Below are 18,385 nucleotides of genomic sequence, written 5' to 3' on the forward strand. Positions count from 1 at the left end.
ATCTTACAAGAGGCTGAAATTGATATTATTTTGGAAAACCAAGGTACTGAATGCATATCTGGCTTGGTTTCTTTCTTTCTCTTTTTCTTTCCTTCTTTCATTCTTTTTTTCATTCTTTCTAGCAGTTTTCTAAGGATAATTAGGGGGATATTTAGGGCCTCAGGTAACATACTAATTTGGGAATTGGAAAGTCGACTGGTTTCACGGGCTTTGCTATGAATTGGTTTTATAGCCTAGAGTATCGACTTACTATCTGTGCATTGTGGCATCTATAATAAGATGTTAAAATCCACATCCTCCTTCCCAGGGGATTCTGAAGACAGGGATTTGTGGTATACCATGCTTGGTTCTGATTGGACAGAAAGAACAATGGGAATATGGTTCCAATAAACATTTAAAGTCAAAAAGAGAAGATTCTAATCACTGATTAGCAAAAGGAGAAATATCTAGACATTTATAAGTCCTCTCCAGGTCTAATTTGACATTTCAATGGGAATTAAAACAATATGTAAAGATCAGAAAGGAAAGTGATGATTGCAAACGGTTTGATAGAATAATTAAAACAACAGGCATTGTAGGGCAGGCAGGCAGCAATACAGCAGGAGAGATGAAGAATAGAAAACCAAGAGAGAGAAGGGAGAGGATTTATTTATGCGTGAGCGGCCACTACTCAACTCCACTCACCCAACATTGACCGAGCACTTCCTGAGGCCTGGTTCTGTGTTAAGGGCTGGCTGAGTCCCAGGCACTGCTTTGGGGAGGCTAAAATTGTGATGGGAGAACAACATGCAGGCAGATGAGTTGCCCTAAAGTGTGACAAGTGGTATTACAGAGATGGTAAAACACGTTAAGGGAGCAAAGGGAAAAGACTTATCCATCGACAGGGATCAGCAGATGTCGTGAGAGTAAATTACAAATAGTCAAAACTATGATTTTGTCAGGACAAAAGATTAAGTTTTCAGCTCGTTTTCATTTTCACATTTCTCGCACTTTCTGCATAACACAGAAAGCTGCCCTAGTCCCTATGTATTAGGTTCAGCTTCCATGGGCTTCAAGTGATACAGATGAATTCTTCCACTCTTCCTGAGGTCTCTCGAGCTGTCTATAAAGTAAAATCTTGCCTTTTCTTCAATGTATAGCTCCTACATTAAAAACCACTCACTAATTGAAATTGAAAAGAAACTGAACTGGAAGATACTGAACATATACACAAGAAAAGTTTTAATATTAACACAAGCCCACTTGATGTCTCAATCCATTAGACTTATAAGCTATATTACACAAAACGCCAACTCTTACGTTAAAATTTCTTTCACATATCACAAACACAAAGCTTAGTAAGTAAAGAATGATCCATGATGTATGTATATTCTCTTGCTGTGCCTACCAAGGGGATCTGGGAAATACAATGAAAAGCATCAGGCAATTAATGAAAAAAACAGAGTCTAGTTCTTGACTCAGTTCTCCACTTTACCTTGTGCATGTGTGAAGTCAGACAAACCCAATCATTTATCCCCTTCTGCTTAGTAGGTCTTCTTTGTTTATATGTCCTTTATGTGACCAGACATTCCCTTATCTTGTTTGTTAGGATGGAGAACAAGTTTCCTGTGACCACCTGCAAACTGCAATTGGAAAGAGTTCAGGGGAGCCGAGGACTTGGCCTCCTCCTCTAGATCACCACCTCCTCTAGGTCTCTCACCTCCCCTAGATCTTCCAACTCCTCTAGATCTTGCAAAGACACTGCATGGCTCAGTGAGCTCCCCTAAGTCCAGAACACCACATGTCCCTAAGTGCTCCCTCCTAGGATGAATAGTTACCCAGAAAAGGTACCAACCAGCTCTCCAAGAGATGATGGAAGCAGCAGAAGGATCCTTGTGCATCCCCACCGCTCCAGACTAAATAGCTTCATGAAAGCTGTGGATAAGAGGCTTCCAACATCACCGCAGCAGGACCAAGAGAGGGGAGGTCTTAGTGCAACAATGATTAAGTCTCCACCACTTTTGCCAGTGCCCAGATTTAGACACTTCTCCTTGAGAAAAAGTGCATCAAAAAAGAAATTCTGAAGTAGAACTTCATGGAAGGTGCCAAAGAAATCATCTCTATTCATAGTCAGAAAATCTCGACCAGCTCACAATAGTGCACCTTCACAGAGAGAAGTCCTAGTCAATATAAAGAAAAACAGAGAACTATTGTTAACTACAATAAGACAAGGATAAACTTAGGAGCCCAAAACCATGTTCATGAAGCAACAGGTCTTAACCTCCAAGGGTTACCTCTTCCACGCCAGACTTGGTCAGAAAAAGAACCCATGATCTCGAGGTTAGATTTTCTACGATGGGAATATGGTGTTTGCAGAATTCAAAGGGCTTGGATTCAGGAGCTAAGGAGATGAGGGCCTAGATTATAGACTCAAATCTATGATTTTTGTCTATCCATAAGATTTTGGTTTATCCTTAAGTTCTTAGTTTATGCTGTCATATCTCACTCATTTTCTACTTAATGTGGCTAGAAGAGATGAGGTGTTACAAGCACAAATTTGGAAACAATCTGGATTCTAACATTTGTTACTCTTATAAACAGTTTTGAAACACCTAACACAGTTCTGTGCTTAACCTAATATTCATCCCTTATATACATGAGAGACAAGCTGTCACCCAAAGATTCTGCAAGGACATTTTAATCCTCTGTTTCTAATTTTACCAGTTAAAACTTTAAATGCAAATATTCACATGGGATTTCAATTTGACTTAATAAGTTATATACTTTCTATCACCTACGTTGATAAACAATTACTAAGGAAGACTACAATTAAAGATTGCACAACCGGTTCTAGCACAGATCCAGAGCAGATCTGCAATAGTTCCAGACTAGAGTCTGTCCTCCAACCTCCAGCCCAGAGAAGGTGAATATGACCAGGGTCATCTAAAGAAGCTCCAAAGCCTTCTAGAACATGAGGCTCTCTTTTGAACTTTGACACAGCTCCCAGGACTTTGAATATGAGACTCACCTTTAGCTTACTCAGCAGCAATCTACCAGCCAAATGTTCATGTTCAGAGAGGTAAACCTCACTGCCATCCCTAAAGTTACTCTGAGATATGACAGTAAGAAGGACAGAAAGAGCATACATGGGAACTTGATCTAAAAGTGACTTCTCTCTGCACTTTCTCCAAAGTTCCCTTGCATTGCTGAGATAGATAGTAAAGACTGTCACAGACTTTGGGAATATTTGAGAAAGTAAATAACCCTAGAATTCTTTGCTCTTTCTTCCTCATTCAGGCTCCAATATGCCTCAATGTGCTGTGTCCACAACCCTCTCCAGTTTCCACCCACCTCCTTCCCTGTATTGTCTAGTTCAGTGTGATGTATAACTTCAACATGCTAGGGTGAAGTAGGATGGCAGCTAACTCAAGGGGATGAGAAAGAGAAAGAAAGGGTGGTGTTCAATCTACACTAGAAGTTTTTCCTCCCTCTGGGTAACCACGTATCCTTAAGTTTTTACATATAATTTTGGTTATTATGAATATCAAAGAAGAACAAAAATCTTTCCTTCATCTTTGCTTTATTTTTGGAATATTTCTGGCACTATGGCTCAGCTTATAAAGTAAAGCCAATTTTTGTAGACAATAAGTATAGAAATTTCACTTTTTGTGAAGTAGGGTGGAATTTTTTCAAGGGAATAGCCATGGCATGCCTCAGCCTCAGATTTGGTTTCGGAGTGGACAGTCAATAAGTTAGCCACTTTCTGAATATGTGTTGTGCACAGAGATGAGCCTCTACTAGCAATATTTATGACATAGAAGTAATAGGCAAATAGCTTAGGATCTAATAGAGAAGAGGGATCAAAAGCAAATTCACCAGCATCTGCAAAAGCAAAAATGAGCAAAACTTAAATGTATATGTTAATTAACATATTCATTCAACATATATTACTTGCCATGTGTGTACACACAATATTCTCAGTTACATATAGAAATAGTAAGAATTATACTGAGGGGGAGGTAGTACCTTAAAGTGGCTTCTAAGCACTTTTTTGCCTAGTAGTTCTCCTTTATCTCTGGTGTAAAAATCCAATAGAAGAATTCTCTGCTTAGATACTATGCATTGGATACCTAAGATAATATTTTTCTAATGAAATGGTGTGTACTAAATGCTCAATAAATGTTAGATCCCTCCCTGCAGTATTTGTTTTAAATTCTTTCTATTTAACTTGATATCGCTGAATAGTATCCAGAATGTTTGGAATGTTTACACCACTCCTACGTTCTTAGACATAGAAAACAAAAGACTTCTAAATCCAAGGATATACACTACGGATATAACTTTTTTCTTCCATAGAATTATAATCATTTTAGTGCAAACAGAGTATTTGACCAGAGTTACATATGAATTCTGATCTGAATTTATTGAATAAGGAATGATGCTTCCTGGTCATTTTGCCAATGAAGAGTGAGACCATCAAAACATAAAACAAAATGAAACTACTGGGGCAGGGGAGGCAGGACTTCTGGAACAGCAAAGGCAGGACCTCCATAAATCCAATCCTCCTTAAAAGCCATGAGAATACTGGCAAAATTATCAAAATGAACTTCTTTAGAACTCTGGAAATTAACCAAAGGCTTACAACAAACTGAATGTTAATTAACATATTCAAGGGAAACTACTAAAGCTTGGTAAAAAAGATCAGGGACCCTGACATTTTAACTTGAGTTACTCCTATTTACCTCCCTCCCCAACTCCATAGCAGTAGCCTTGAAACCCACCAGCCTTGGAGCCACTAGAGGGGCAGACAGGCTTTGGAGCTCCTCAAAAAACCTCATCCCCATAGTCGCTATTTGACTTGACTCAGAGCTCCCTGGAATAGCTGCATTCACAGGGTGCTATCTATTTGACTGAATCAGAGCTTAGCTCCACAGGAAAAGCCCTGTCCACTGGGCATTAACGAAAACAATCAGATTCAATTGTTTAACATTCCATATGACTAAGACTGCAATACCAATTGGGGCAAATAAAAGCCTGGCAAAAAAAATATAAAAGGAAGATCTAGGGAATGAGACTTTCATAGGGGGCTTTGAAAAACTCTGACATATTGCTGGGAATCTAGAAGATCATGCATGTGTGTAGGGCTGTGCTCATGCCCAAAAAAGACCAGAGAGGGTACCAATCATTCACATCTTGCTGCCCTCGAGATCCTGCACCTGAAGGAAGTGAAAGCTAAGATAGACTTGTAAACTGCCTGAGAGTTGAAGGTATGTTCCCAATACACACACACACAGACACACACCTTATCAAAATATGGAATACTTACTGGGTCAAGGCATTTAAGGAAATCTTTTGACCAATCGGTTGCTGATCCATAAGCTATGCTGGCCCAGGGTCAATCCCTACAAAGCCAGCCTTAAAAATAAAAATAAGGATTTTTTAATAAATTAATTTTAAAAAACAAAAACAAGCAGAGACTTTAGTGGCCACACCCTGAAAAGAATACAGACTCTACAGAGTTTGTCCAGAAAAGTTGTTAAACAAACAGACAACAACAAAATAGCAACAACAACAAATCCTGGAAGGATATTAGAAATCTGATTCTGGAGTTGCCACATTATATCATCTAAAATGTCCAATTTTTGGAAAAAAATTATATATATATAACATGTATATGTACGTATATGTATATATGTATAACATGTATATGTATGTATGTAGCAGGAAAATGTGGCCCACAGAGGGGGAAAAAACACTTAATAGAAATTGTCCCTGAGGGGTCCCATATGTTGACTTACTAGATAAAGATTTTAAAGATTCTTCTTCAGTGAAGAAACTGAAAGAAAGTATGACAACTATATCTCATCAAATAAATAATATCAGTAAAGAAATAGAATCCTAAAAATTTAAAAACCAAATAGAAATTCCAGAATGAAAAAACGCAATAGCTGAAATGAAAAAAATCACTTAGGAGGGCTCAACAACAGATTTGAGCTGGTCATACAAAGAACCAGTGACGTTGAAGATAGGTTAATAGAGATTACCCAGTCTGAGGAACAGAAAGAAAAAGTGAATAAAAATGAAGAGAGCCTCAGAGATCCATAAGACACCATCAGTGTAATAACATATGCATAATGGGAGCCCCAAAGAGAGAAGAGAGAGAGGGTGGACATAAAAAAGTATTTGAAGAAATAGTGGTTGAAAATTCACAAAATTGATGAAAATCTTTAATCCACATATCCAAGAAGCTCAGCAAAATCCCAGTAGAATAAATTCAAAGAGATCCACACCTACACACATCATAGTCAAACTTTGAAAAGTCAAAAACAAAGAGAAATCTTGAAAACAGGAAGAGAAAAATGATTCACTATGTACAACAGATTCTTAATAAGATTAACAGCTGGCTTCATTGGAAACCATGGCTATCAGGAAACAGTGGAATGACATATTCAAAGTAATGAAAAAAAAGACTGTCAATCAAAAATTTGATATCAGCAAAACTATCCTTCAGAAAATAAAGGAGAAATTAAGACATTCCTAGGGTGGGCTACTTATTTTTATCTTTCCACTCTGACACGCTCAGTATAGAAACCTTATCTTCAGGCTAGCACCCCTCATAGTCACAGAGTGACCAAACATCACATCCTCATGACAACATTGAGATCTTTTTAAGATTAAAGGAAACCTTTCCAAGAATTCCTCCAAACAATGTCTCCTCATTGGCCAGAATTATAACACATTCTAATGTTACTGGAGAGGGAAGAGTAGCACCATGATTGGTTTAGGACAGTTTTAGTTCACTGTCTGGGTGTACCGATGGGGCTCGCCTCCTCAGAAACTCATAAAGAAGCAAGGATACCTGAATAAACAGAGGATTCTATTAGGAAAGAATAATGTAGGTAGGTAGCCAATAGAGTCTGCCATGGAGAGGTTTATTTAATTTTATTTTTATGCTTTTGTTGGACAGTTTTTGTCTTCAATTTCTTTCTCTTCCTTCTCACCCTCTTCCCACACTCTGCTCCAGCTCCTCACCAGCACTACCACCACAGCCAAAGCTATCCAAAAATTTTAACAATATTTTCAGTTACAAACATGAAGCTGATGTTTCTCTCGGCAGAAACTCACTGCAGCTCTGAATTACCTTGTGTCAAAATCATTACAAAGTTGTGAACTTCAAACCTCTATTGGCTGCTTCTTAATGCCTTCCATCTACCTGTTCTCCTTGTCAGTAACACAATGATTCAGAGTGTGTGTTTAAGCCAAACTGACTGACTGACCACTCTCTTATACAACATTTCCAGTTCCCATTTCTGAGGCTTCATATAGCCAAACCATTCTCCTCAAAGTACGTTTCACATCGCAGCTGCGTAATACATGTATGTGGAAAGAATAGAAACTGAGGCAAATTGACTTACCAAGAGCTTGTATTCAGTCTTCATTCATTCCATTATGACAGGTCCTGAAGATACCATAGTGAGCAAACAGTCTAGTTCCTAAACTCCTATGCCCCTGAAGACAGAGAGAGGTGGGAGAGAGAGGTGTCAAAAACCAGAAGACTAAGAGAACACTAGTCCTATAGAAATAGCCAAGTAAAGAGGAAGATCTGGCTTGAAATGGAATATCATGAGCTTGGTTTGTAACATGTTGAGTCTGAAGTGACACAGGGACACTTCTAGTTGGAATTGTCCCATCAGCAGGTTTCAGTGTGTGCATGTGTACATACATGGATGTGCGACTCTGGACATCACCATTACCACCACTACCATCATTCTTTTATTTTTTTAATTGATTTCTTTATTTTTTTCGTTTTTTGTTTATTGCAGTAACATTGGTTTATAACATTGTATAAATTTCAGGTGTACATCATTATACTTATATTTCTGCATAGATTACATCATGTTCACCATCCAAAGACTAATTACAACCCCTCACCACAGACATGTGCCGAATTATCCATTTCACCCTCTTCCCTCCCCCCTTCCCCTGTGGTAACCACCAATCCAATCTCTGTCTCTATGTGTTTGTTTGTTATGATCTACTACTTAATGAGGGAGATCGTACGGTATTTAACCTTCTCCCTCTGACTTATTTCACTTTGCATAATACCCTCAATGTCCATCCATGTTGTCACAAATGGCTGGATTTCATCGTTTCTTATGGCTGAGTAGTATTCCATTGTGTGTATATACCACATCTTCTTTATCCATTTGTCCCTTGATGGGCACTTAGGTTGCTTCCAAGTCTTGGCTATTGTGAATAACGCTGCAATGAACACAGGAGTGCATGTATCTTTACGCACTCGTGTTTTCAAGTTCTTTGGATAAATACCCAGCAGTGGAATAGCTGGATCATATGGGAGTTCTATCCTTAATTTTTTGAGGAATCTCCATACCGCCTTCCATAGTGGCTGCACCAGTTTGCACTCCCACCAGCAGTGTATGAGAGTTCCCTTCTCTCCACGTCCTCTCCAACACATGCTGTTTCCTGTCTTGTTAATTATAGCCATTCTGACGGGCGTGAGGTGACATCTCATTGTAGTTTTGATTTGCATTTCCCTGATAGTTAATGATGTTGAACATCATTTCATGTGCCTGTTGGCCATCTGTGTATCTTCTTTGGAAAAATGTTTGTTCAGGTCTTTTGCCCATTTTTTAATTGAGTTGTTAGTTTTTTTGTTGTTGAGATGCATGGGTTCTTTATATATTTTGGAGATTAACCTCTCATCAGATGTATAGTTTGCAAACATCTTCTCCCAATTGTTAGGTTGTCTTTTCGTTTTGTTTATGGTTTCCTTTGCTGTGCAGAAGCTTTTTAGTTTGACATAGTCCCATTTGTTTACTTTTTCTATTGTTTGTCTTGCCCGGTCAGACATGGTGCTTGAAAATATGTTGCTAAGCCCGATGTTGAAGAGCATACTGCCTATATTTTCTTCTAGAGTTTCATAGTTTCAGGTCTTACATTCAAGTCTTTAATCCACTTTGAGTTAATTTTTGTGTGTGGTGCAAGGTAAGGGTCTACTTTCATTTTTTTGCACGTGGCTATCCAGTTTTCCCAACACCATTTGTTGAAGAGACTTTCTTTTCTCCGTTGTATGTTCTTGGGTCCTTTGTCGAAGATTATCTGCCCATAGATGTGTGGGTTTATCTCTGGGCCTTGGATTCTATTCCATTGATCTGTGTGTCTGTTTTTGTGCCAGTACCATGCTGTTTTGGTTACTATAGCTTTGTAGTATATTTTGAAATCAGGGAGTGTGATACCTCCAGCTTTGTTCTTTGTTCTCAGGATTCCTTTAGCTATTCAGGGTCTTTTGTTGTTCCATATAAATTTTAGGATTCTTTGTTCAATTTCTGTGAAAAGTGTTGTTGGAACTTTGATAGGAATTGCATTGCATTTATAGATTGCTTTAGGAAGTATGGACATCGTAACTATGTTAATTCTTCCAATCCAAGAGCACGGAATATCTTTCCATTTCTTTGTGTCTTCTTCAATTTCTTTCAGCAATGTTTTATAGTTTTCAGTGTACAGATCTTTGACCTCTTTGGTTAAGTTTATTCCTAGGTATTTTATTCTTTTTGTTGCAATTGTAAATGGGATTGTATTCTTAATTTCTCTTTCTGCTACTTCATTGTTAGTGTATAGAAATGCAACTGATTTTTGTTTGTTGATTTTGTATCCTGCAACTTTCCTGTATTCGTTTATTACTTCTAAAAGTTTTTTGGATGATTATTTAGGGTTTTCTATATATAAAATCATGTCATCTGCAAATAGTGAGAGTTTCACTTCTTCCTTTCCAGTTTGGATCTCTTTTATTTCTTTTTCTTGCCTGATTGCTCTGGCCAGGACTTCCAGTACTATGTTAAATAGGAGTGGTGACAGTGGGCATCCTTGTCTGACTCCTATTCTTAGAGGGATAGCTTTCAGTTTTTCACCATTGAGGATGATATTAGCTGTGGGTTTGTCATATATGGCCTTTATTATGTTGAGGTACTTTCCTTCTAGACCCATTTTATTCAGAGTTTTTATCATAAATGGATGCTGTATCTCGTCAAATGCTTTCTCTGCATCTATTGAGATGATCTTGTGATTTTTATTCTTCATTTTATTAATGTGGTGTATTACGTTGATTGATTTGCGAATGTTGAACCATCCCTGCATACCTGGAATAAATCCCACTTGATCGTGGTGTATAATATTTTTAACATATTGTTCTATGCGATTTGCTAGTATTTTGTTGAGGATTTTTGCATCGATGTACATCAGTGATATTGGCCTAGAATTTTCTTTTGTTGTGTTGTCCTTATCTGGTTTTGGTATCAGGGTAATGTCAGCTTCGTAGAATGAGTTAGGGAGCTTCCCCCTCCTCAATTTTTTGGAAGAGTTTAAGAAGGATAGGTATTAAGTCTTCTTTGAATGTTTGGTAGAATTCACCAGAGAAGCTGTCTGGTCCTGGCCTTTTATTTTTGGGGAGGTTTTTGATTACCGTTTCGATCTCCTTACTGGTGATTGGTCTATTCAAGTTCTCTATTTCTTCTTGATCCAATTTTGGAAGGTTGTATGATTCTAAGCATTTATCCATTTCTTCTAGATTGTCAAATTGGTTGGCATATAGCTTTTCACAGTATTCTCTTATAATCTTTTGTATTTCTGAGGTGTCTGTTGTGATTTCTGCTCTTTCATTTCTGATTTTACTTATTTGTGCCTTCTCTCTTTTTTCTTGGTGAGTCTAGCTCAAGGTTTGTCAATTTTGTTTATCTTTTCAAAGAACCAGCTCTTGGTTTTATTAATTTTTCTATTGTTTTTTTTTGGTCTGTATTTCATTTATTTCTGCTTTGATTTTTATTATTTCCCTTCTTCTACTGATTTTGGGCTTGGTTTGTTCTTCTTTTTCCAGTTCCTTTAGGTGCATTGTTAGGCTGTTTATTTGAGATTTTTCTTGTTTGTTGAGATAGACCTGTATTGCTATAAACTTCCCTGTTAGAACCGCTTTTGCTGTATCCCATAAATTCTGGCATGTCGTATTTTCATTTTCATTTGTGTCCAGGTATTTTTTGATTTCTTCTTTGATTTCTTCATTGACCCAGTCGTTGTTCAGTAGCATTTTGTTTAATCTCCACATATTTGTGGCTTTTCTGATTTTCTTCCTATAGTTGACTTCTATTTTCATACCATTGTGGTCAGAAAAGATGCTTGGTATTATTTCAATCTTCTTAAATTTATGGAGACTTGTTTTGTGGCCTAATATGTGATCAATCCTGGAGAATGTTCCATGTGCATTTGAAAAGAACGTGTATTCTTCGGTTTTTGGATGGAATGCTCTGTATATATCTACTAGGTCCTTCTGTTCTAGTGTGTCATTTAAGGCCAATGTTTCCTTATAGATCTTCTGTTTAGATGATCTATCCATTGGTGTAAGTGGAGTGTTAAAGTCCCCTACTATTATTGTGTTACTGTCTACTTCTCCTTTTATGTCTGTTAATAATTGCTTTATATATTTAGGTGCACCTACATTGGGTGTGTAGATATTTACAAGTGTTATATCCTCTTGTTGGATTGTTCCCTTGATCATTATATAATGACCTTCTTTGTCTCTTTTTACGGTTTTTGTTTTAAAGTCTATTTTGTCTGATATCAGTATTGCTACCCCGGCTTTCTTTTCATTGCCATTTGCGTGGAGTATCTTTTTCCATCTCTTCACTTTCAGTTTGTGAGTGTCTTTAGGTCTGAAGTGTGTCTCTTGTATGCAGCATATATATGGGTCTTGTTCTATCCAATCAGCCACCCTATGTCTTTTAATTGGAGCATTTAGTGCATTGACGTTTAAAGTAGCTATTGATAAGTATGTACTTACTGCCATTTTTTAACTTTTTTTTCTCAGTGTTTTAGCAGTCCTTCTCTGTTCCTTTCTTCTTCTATACAGAATTGATGGTCTCTTTAGTATGACCTCTGTCTGAAAGCTCTACTCCTTAACTCCCCTCCTCCCTCATTTTATGTTTTTGATATCATATCTAACCTCTTTTTTGTGCATTTGTATCCATTACCCTCTCATCATGGAACTAGATAATTTTTCCTATTTGTCTTCTTCACTTTTCCCCTTAAATCAGTCCCTTTAACATTTCTTGTAGCACTGGTTTCTTGGTGACAAACTCCTTTAATTTTTGCTTGTCTGAGAAACTTTTGATCTGTCCTTCCATTCTGAATGATAACCTTGCCGGGTAGAGTATTCTTGGCTGTAAGTTTTTTCCTTTTAGCACTTTAAATATATCGTGCCACTCTCTTCTAGCCTGTAAGGTTTCTGCTGAGAAGTCAGCTGATAGCCTTATGGGTTTTCCTTTGTATGTAACTTGTCTTTCTCTTGAAGCTTTTAGGATTCTCTCTTTATCTTTAATTCTGGACATTTTGATTATGATGTGTCTTGGTGTGGGCCTCTTTGGGTTTACCTTGTTTGGTGCTCTCTGTACTTCCTGTACCTGGATGTCTGTTTCCTTCCTTAGGTTAGGGAAGTTTTCATCTATTATTTCTTGAAATAGATTCTCTGTCCCTTTATCTCACTCTTCCCCTTCTGGGACACCTATAACACAGATGTTAGTGCACTTCATGTTGTCCCAGAGGTCCCTTAGACTGTCCTCACTCTTTTTAATTCTTTTTTCTTTTACCTGTTCAGCTTGGGTAATTTCTTCTAGTCTTTTGTCCAGCTCGCAGATCCGTTCTTCTGTATCCTCTACTCTGCTTTTGAGTCCCTCTAGTGAATTTTTCATTTCCTGTATTGTATTCATTTCTGATTGGTTCTTTTTTGTATCTTCCATTTCTTTGTTGACATTCTCACTGAGTTCATCTATTCTTCTCCCCAGATCAGTGAGCATCTTTAACTCTTTTTGTTTGAACTCTCTGTCGGGTAGGTTGCTTATTTCTGTTTCACTTAGTTCCTTTTCTGGGGTTTTGTCCTGTTTCCTTACTTGGAATGTATTCCTTTGCCTCTTCATTTTGCCTCTTTCCTTGTGCTTGTGTCTATGATGTTTTAGGTAGGTCAGCTACGTCTCCTGCTCTTGGATAGGTGACCTTGTATAAGCGATACCTTAGGTGGCCTGCAGTGTGTTTCCCTCAGTTCTCAATGTTCCAGGGGTGACCCCTATGTGGGCTACATGTGTCCTTCTTTTGTGGCTGTTTGCTCTCCCTGTAGGTGCCCAGGGAGGCCGAGTTATGCTCCTGGCCAGCTGTTGTAATGCTCATCTGCTTGTAGTTGTTGTGGGCCCTTCAGTTTCTTTATCGGGTGTGGGGAGCCCCAGCACAGTTGGCTGCAAGTTCTAATACCACATTTGTGTTACAGTATTTCTTTTAAGTGAGTAGGCCCACAGCGAGGTAGGTTGTTAGGCTCAGGGGCTTACAAATGCTATAAGCCTCTAGCCTTTATGTCTCTTGTCAGCTCTCTGAGGATTGCAGCTGGGTAGGGCTGGCCTCAGGCACAGGAGCACCCAATTGTTTCAGGCTTTGGAAGGTGGGACAAACCCCCTATGTGTGTCTTTGAGAAGCACAAGTCTTCTGCAGCTGACAAGCCCTGCTGCCCACAGGTCCACACACACAGTCAGCACAGTCCTGCCCCATGTGCACGCCCCGACCTCCTGAAGTGGACCCAGTCTCCCCACGGCGGGAGCCCCACACACTCCACCACCGCCCCACAGTCTCTACCTGCTCCTTGTGCACGCCCTGCCCCACTGAAGTGGACTCAGTCGCCAGGCTGCAGAGAATCCAGTCACCTATCTATGCAGGCCCACAAGTTGCCTGAGGGCTTGTTGTTGGGTGGGGCCAGTCTCTAGGGTGGGCTGCCTGCCCTGGCTGAGCTGGATTAAATCAGTGCTCTGGTGGGTGGGGCAGACTTTGGCTAGCAGGCCCCAGGGAGAACTCCAATGGTGTCTGTGTCAGCACACCCACACCAGGCCACAACAATGGCTGCTGCCTATGTCCCAGTCCCTGGAGAGGTCTCACCTGCCACTGCAACACACTCAGAGCCTATCAGGTGAGTCTCTTTTCACCAAAGCACTGTGCACCTTTCTTTCTGGTGATTTTAGATTGCTTTCCGAAACGGGTGAGTTTGCACATGGGCCCTTTAAGAACCGGTTTTAATTTCTTTGTGAACCAGCTTTTCTGGGGGTACGCCCCAATGTTTTAGTAGCCGGCAAAGTCAGATATTATGCCACTCGTCTCAATAGTGCTGGGTCCACAAAATGCCCACAGCGGGGGCGCTCCCAGCTCAGGGCCCCACTCCTCCAGGGAGGCTGCGTACCTGTGGGTTGCTCCCGGGCGGCCGTGAGGCGCTGCGGCTTGTGAAGGCAGCGTTTTTTCTCTCCAGAAGGGAGTTTCTGCCTCTTCCACCTCAATTAGGATTGTCCTTTGTTGCAGGAGTTCCTCTTATCCAGTTTTCAGTTCTGTCTCAGGGGTAATTTTTCCAGGAGTAGTTGTAAATTGGCTGTGTCAGCGGGAGGAGGTGAGTTCAGAGTCTGCCTACGCCACCATCTTGACTTCTCTCGCTACCATCATTCTTGTCATCATCATCATTAACATTCTCATGTGCTTCTAAGAGCCAAGCTCTGTACTAAAAGCTTCCTATGTAAATATGCATTTGTTTATAGGTTGTCATCAATTCACTACACATATTTCCATAAGTGATTATCTTATGAGATTATAGCTTCCCATATGATTATCCCATTAATTGAATTTTCTTTGGGGTAAAAATCACATATAAGTTTTCTCTATTGTTATGTGCAAGAGAGTCCTGGTGAATAAAATTGTCATTGACATGCAGTATGAACAGCCTCAGTGCAAAAGAATAATGGAACCAAAGGAGAAGGCAAGAAGGGTGGTGATGGAGGTGTCATCAAATGGTGGAGAAGTTATTACAATATCATTATTTAAAATTGGGGCTCGTAAGAGGTAGGAAATTAAATTAACCAAGTAGAGGTGTCTGCAAACTTGAAAGTAAACAAATTGAGTAAGACAACTAACCCAGCCTTTTAAACTTAAAAAGGCATAAAGATATTTCCTTCTCGTTATTTTGTTTGTTTTAATTTACTCAGCAGAGATGATGTAAGACAAACGTCAGACATGAAGTTTGCACATTTGATACAATGTTGGTTTGGGTGATGAAATTTCCATTTTGTGCTACAGAGAACTTATGTATCTGGAAAAATGAACTGGGAATCTTTCAAACATGACTACAAAGCAGACCACAACAAATCAACCCCTGACAAAGCAGGGGCTGCAATCGCCATTCCCCTGTCCACCTGCATTGCCATTTGCCTCACATCTGCCTTCACAACCGCATTCTTCCTCAAACACACAGACTTCCTCTTAGCAATAATTGATCAGCAAGAGGATTTTGGATTACCCCTTGTTCCACCTTTGAATAATTAAGAAGAAATTCCAACAGAATATACCTTTATCCAAACGAGGAGTGAGAAAAGACTGAAATGTTCGTCTTCCTGACTGCAGAACTTGCTGATCAGCAGCACCACCAGACACTTGGACACAGACCCAAGAGGCGGTAGATATCAAGGTCAACAGCTTCCCATAGACTCTCCACGAGTTCCCTTCATGTCTCACTTCAGTGGCCACATGTGCTTGGCTTCTTGGGTTTCCCTGCAGGCTCCAACTAGTTCACCAGCACTGTCAGGAGCCCTTCTCTCTCTGATCTCCCCCAACCTACCTTCCAGACCACCACTTCCCAAGCTCCTCCCACATTTGTGTCCGGTCTCATTCTTATACTAAATCCCTTCTTCCCACCATCCTCACAGTGGTTCTGCTTCCCTGACTGACTGACATGGAAGTTGAATGTCCTTTCTTGTCACACCATGCCAGCACCAAGGCCTTCTCTCCCTGAAGCAAATAGATGCCTTAGACTAACTAGAGCAAAGCTTGTGTTTTCATAAAGGCAAAAGAGAAAATGAAATTAATAATTTTCAAATGGTTACCACTCAAAAGAGTTTTAATCTGGGCCCAGTAACATGTTCTCAAGTGGATCAACCCTAGCTTACTAAACAGCTATAAGATTTAAGAAAGGAACAATGTAAGATAAAATTAGAAAGAGTAAATGCTATTGAACAGTTCATAAAGCTTCTGGACCTGGAAAATATGAGGTCACAGAGGTCACAACCAATGAATAAGTTCATGAGAAATGCAATGTTTAGAGAAAATGCCACAGTGTTTTAATATTGAAGGTCCCAAGAACCAAGCATGGCAGAACATGACTAAAATAGAGCTGAGAAAAAAATAGTTAGTCATTAGTCACTAAATGAAATGGAATGTCTCTAAGCTAATAGTCTCTTGCTAGTAATAGCTCACTGCAAACAGTGATGAGAGTTTCATCCATACATCTCCAAGTTGCCAGCATCCCAGCTGGTAGTATGGGCTTACTAGGAAAGATGCAGGACCAGGGTCAGTCCCAGAGACTCTGAGTGCCTACCTGGGACTACTGGTGTCAATTTCTCTGATCTTCATAAAGATTCTCTGGGAGCTAAGCTTTTTGCATTCTTCCAGAGCAGCAGGCAAGGAGACCCTAGAATGGTACAATCAAAATGGCATCTCGGTTGTTAATGTTATATTTGGAAGCTAATATCCTTCAGGGAAGCCAGCCAGCCTACTGCCTGGAGAAGGATGGTTATCCAGCCAAGAACAGAAATGAAATGGTTCTAAATTCCTCCACCAGTGATTCCCTCCAGGTATAAGAAAGACTTCTTCTAGACCCTTGAGAAGTAGACATAGCGTGTCTTTGGTTCTCTTTGCGCCCTTTCCTGAGTCCCTTTCTCAGCACCATCACTCCCAGACTCTATTCCCCAGCCCTCAACTCGGAGTTTCAGCCAGGCAAGTGGCTAACAATCTCTTTCCTGGTCCCCAACTCCTCAACAGAACCCTCATCCCCTCAGGATCTGGTGTCAAAGATGATCACCTACTATTCTAATCAACCCTGCCAATATCAACAGTCTGATGGGTAAAGTCACTTCCCTCCCTAGCTAGTGCCCTCCGTCCCCACATAAATAGCAGCTGTGCATTTTCCTGCAGTCCCTGCATTGTCTCAACAAAGGAGGTGCTGTTCTGAAGAGACCCTCAGTCCAAAGGCAAAAGTCTAAATCATTTCAATAAGCCTATAAAGGGTATTTTTTTAAGTTAAGTCTAAAATCAAAACAATAAACTTCATTGTCTCCTGTAGCCCACCTCTAAACCAATTCAATTCAATAAAATATTATTGCCTTACAGATCCACTGTGTCTATGATTAGCGTCAGCACTGAAAGGGGTTGTCCTACTCACATTACGTGGGTCTCTGAGGAGTAGGGTGACCATGAATCTGGCTTGTTTGAGAAGTCCCAGCGTTCCAGGAGTAATTATTGATATCAACACCCACTTCTGCTCTCATACTCTCCCAGTTCACACAAAGGTCCATATGGCCATGCTACTAAAGAGCCAACAATTCTGGGGGTCCTCAGGGCTTATCTCTTCCCCTTGCTCTTTCGCTCTTATCCCAAACCATCTTGAGCGGGCCTCATCCGGCCACTGTCATTTTTCCCCCTAATGTCTCTACTGTCTCCCAGCAACCTTAAGACTGCCAGACCTCAAGGTCCCAAACATTGCTGTGTCCTTGGGGTCCTCAACATGTCAAAGCCACACTGTATTCCTTGAAAAAGTGAAGAAAGTCTCTTTTCCTCTCCCTCTCTACACACTGCATTACTTGGGCCCCAGAGAAGAGACTTTCCGTGGCCTAAGCCTCCCAGAGTTCCCTGAAGGCCAGCCCTTTCTCTTCAGACGTCAAACTTGTCTCCTTGGGGTGAACCAAGGGATACAACAGACCTCAACCAACTCTGTCCTTTCCCTTTCCCTTTCCCCCCTACCCAGGCTTAACCACCCTCATGATAATCAGCAAATATAATTTGATTGTGAGGTCCTATTGCACCTCCCCCACCAGCGCATCAGACCTGAACATCTGCTGTTATAGGTTGAATTGTGCTGCCTAAAAATATATGTTGAAGTCCTAACCCGTGATACCTGCGAATGTGACCTTATTTAGAAATAGGGTCTTTGCAGATGTTATCAAATTAAGATGAGGTCACTAAGGTGGGCCCTAGTCCATTGTGACTCTTTTGGACTATATGGTGGCTCCTAGTGGGCCTAATATGACTATATATGGCCCTAGTCCTTATATGAAGAAGAAAAAAAACATGTGAAGACATAGACACTGAGAGAACATCCTGTGACCACAGAAGTGGAGATTGGAGCATGCAGTTGCAAGCCAGAAAAACACCAATGATTGATGATTATCACCAGGATCTAGGAAGTGGCAAAGAAGGATTCTACCCAGAGTCTCAGAGAAAGCATGGCTACTGACACCTTGAGTTTGAACTTCTTGCCTCCAAAACTGTGAGA

The 18,385-nt window shown here is 40.1% G+C and overlaps 2 long non-coding RNA genes across 2 annotated transcripts in view; both read right to left on the reverse strand.

Annotated features, from left to right (window-relative positions):
* Positions 1 to 1,469: 1,469 nt before the first annotated feature.
* On the reverse strand, positions 1,470 to 3,847 carry LOC147914496 (uncharacterized). The gene is made up of 3 exons (XR_015555172.1): positions 3,008 to 3,847; positions 1,835 to 2,159; positions 1,470 to 1,622 (listed from the first exon to the last, which is right to left on the reverse strand). It is a non-coding gene; the product is annotated as an uncharacterized LOC147914496 (long non-coding RNA).
* A 510-nt stretch (positions 3,848 to 4,357) lies between these two features.
* LOC147914497 (uncharacterized) overlaps positions 4,358 to 18,385 on the reverse strand; it is a 62,495-nt gene continuing 48,467 nt past the window's right edge. The window contains exons 3-4 of the long non-coding RNA XR_015555219.1: positions 7,395 to 7,488; positions 4,358 to 5,394 (exon numbers count right to left, since the gene is read on the reverse strand). This is a non-coding gene — a long non-coding RNA (uncharacterized LOC147914497). The remainder of the gene's footprint in view (positions 5,395 to 7,394; positions 7,489 to 18,385) is intronic.

The sequence above is a fragment of the Ceratotherium simum genome, chromosome 19, assembly GCF_057802395.1.
Source record: "Ceratotherium simum simum isolate JZ-2026a chromosome 19, ASM5780239v1, whole genome shotgun sequence".
Lineage (NCBI taxonomy): Eukaryota > Metazoa > Chordata > Mammalia > Perissodactyla > Rhinocerotidae > Ceratotherium > Ceratotherium simum.